Consider the following 2,453-nt stretch of genomic DNA (forward strand, 5'->3'; position numbering starts at 1 on the left):
CTTACGTCTCTCAGCTTTGTTTTTCTCTGCTCCATTATTGGACAGAGTCTTGTGGTGGCAGGATGAAGTTGTGAGAATACAAATCTGGAAGATTCTGGCAGCCAACCCAACAGAAAATAGGAACCTCTATTTTTTCACAGTTGAAGCAAAAGTTCTACTCTGATTCTCATTGGTCCAAATTAGGTCATATGCCCACTTCCTAAACTTTGATCCAGGAGGGGAGTGAAAAGCTCTTATTGGCCACACCTGAGTCTTAGGATCACTTAAGAGCAGGGAGCCTAATTAACAACATTCAGACCACATGGACCTAGACTCCCGGCAGAGTGTTCCCCAGAGGAAAACAAGCGGGCTGTGACCAGAAGGGTAATGGATGCTAGCCAAAAAAAGAACAGGAAGATAAAAAACTTCCAACTGCCCTCTCCTTGCCGTGTCAAAACTAACAGCAGGTTTTCTCAGGGGACTGTGTGCAAATAGACCAATGTTATCTCTTCCCAGGATCCCAGGGCCAGGTGGGAAAGCTCTAGTAATAGACTGGAATTGATTCAAATACTCTATTTGTCCAGCTCCCTGCCCCCTCCAACCCTTAGAAACAAAAATAAAAATTTCATTGGGGATAATGGATAAGCACTCTTCAGAGAAGAGGAAAGAATGTTGAAACAAAGTGTTGGGTCACATGGATTTTAGTCACTTTCACATGACTAACCTTGTTGCGTCTTCTATAAAATCTGGAAAGTGCTCTGTGTACTGTCTCACAGGAACATGCCAAGGTGGAACACAGTATAGTTAGAATGGCTTTAGTAGAATTAGGAGAAGATTCTGGGCTTCAAGATCACAGCTTCTCCAAGGTCATAAATTGTCCCTGCTCCCTGGCACTGTGGATTAAGCAATCCTATAATGCCCTAGCTTGCCTTTCCCTATTTAATGAACAGAACCGCTGAATTAGTACCACTATCTCCTCTTCTCCCCTATTCAAGAGGCAGATGTTGGGTAACCTTGGATATTTGACTACTGAAATATTAGTTCTAGAAAAGGAGAAGTCCACAGCCAAGATGTCAGTTCTTTGGTGTTTATGCTCAGATACTGAGATGCCAGGAGTTCACAAGGAGAAGGTGGATGGGGAACTCCAAGGTCAAAAGGCCAAGGTCATTACAGCAAGCACAAGAAACCATCTCTCCCAATAATTCTCTGTCTGACCTTCCCCTCTCGTCCTGCATTATGGTGATATGAGGAGACAGGGTAGACATTTAGAAGGACAGTGGGGAAGTTTAGCTGAAAGAGTGACTCTCAGTGTTATACAATGAACCAGTTTGCCAGCTGGCTCTCAGTTAACACGAATATAATTTCTTAGATCATTTGCCAACTCTCCATTTTAAGTTATCCCAGAACCCAAAAAGGAATGCAATTACTTGAAGGATAGGCCATACATAGCAGATACCTCTGTAGTTCAAAACCAAAAGCTGCCAGACATAGGTGAGATTTTTACAATCATCTCTCCTTTACCTGTAAATACATTTTTACTAGTATAGGAAATCACCCTTAAATGCTGGAGCTTGCATTAAAATAAGATCAATGTCTGAAGGGCAACAGGTCAAAGAGAAGAAAGGACCAGTCCTGACCTTGCCTTTTGTTTCCCAGAGGTACAACTGTATTCCTGTAGGAGACACCCTTGCCCTTGCAGCCAGACAGAATTATGCTCTGGAAGCTTGAATCACTGTCTCACACACACTGACAGCCTGCTCCTAGCGGCCTCTAGGGCAGTAATCCACAACCTTCTAGAGATGACTGTGGGACATTTTATGAAATGAATACAATTCTATACCCAAGGATGGATGTGGGGATGTGGGTTGGAGGATGAAGGAGAGAAGACAGTTTAACTGCAAAGCTTGAGTTTAATATAGCGATGGGTTTTCTCCTTGTACACTAACCTGCCTTTATTTCCAGCACAGAATCTGCTATAGACTTTTAAGTTGCCATTAGGGACGGGAACTAAAGTGGAACATGAATCAGAAACTAGAATGAATATACTCATTTGCTAAATCCCACAGAGAATCCAAATATTAACTTTCTAATTGAATTGAAAGTTTTTTTAAAACCAATGAACCAGAACAAATTGGAAGTGACCCTATATATTTTCAAAAACTACTAGATGGAAAAGAACTACGAAAAGGAAAAGAAAAGAAATTTAAGAAGTCACAGAGAGGGCTTCCCTGGTGGTGCAATGGTTGAGAGTCCGCCTGCCGATGCAGGGGACATGGGTTCATGCCCTGGTCTGGGAAGATCCCACATGCCGTGGAGCAGCTGGGCCCGTGAGCCATGGCCGCTGAGCCTGAGCGTCCGGAGCCTGTGCTCCGCAACGGGAGAGGCCACAGCGGTGAGAGGCCCGCGTACCGCAAAAAAAAAAAAAAAAAAAAAAGTCACAGAGGTTTTATATCTACACAAAAAAATAAAAGCAA

Source organism: Phocoena phocoena, chromosome 16 (genome assembly GCF_963924675.1).
Source record: "Phocoena phocoena chromosome 16, mPhoPho1.1, whole genome shotgun sequence".
Lineage (NCBI taxonomy): Eukaryota > Metazoa > Chordata > Mammalia > Artiodactyla > Phocoenidae > Phocoena > Phocoena phocoena.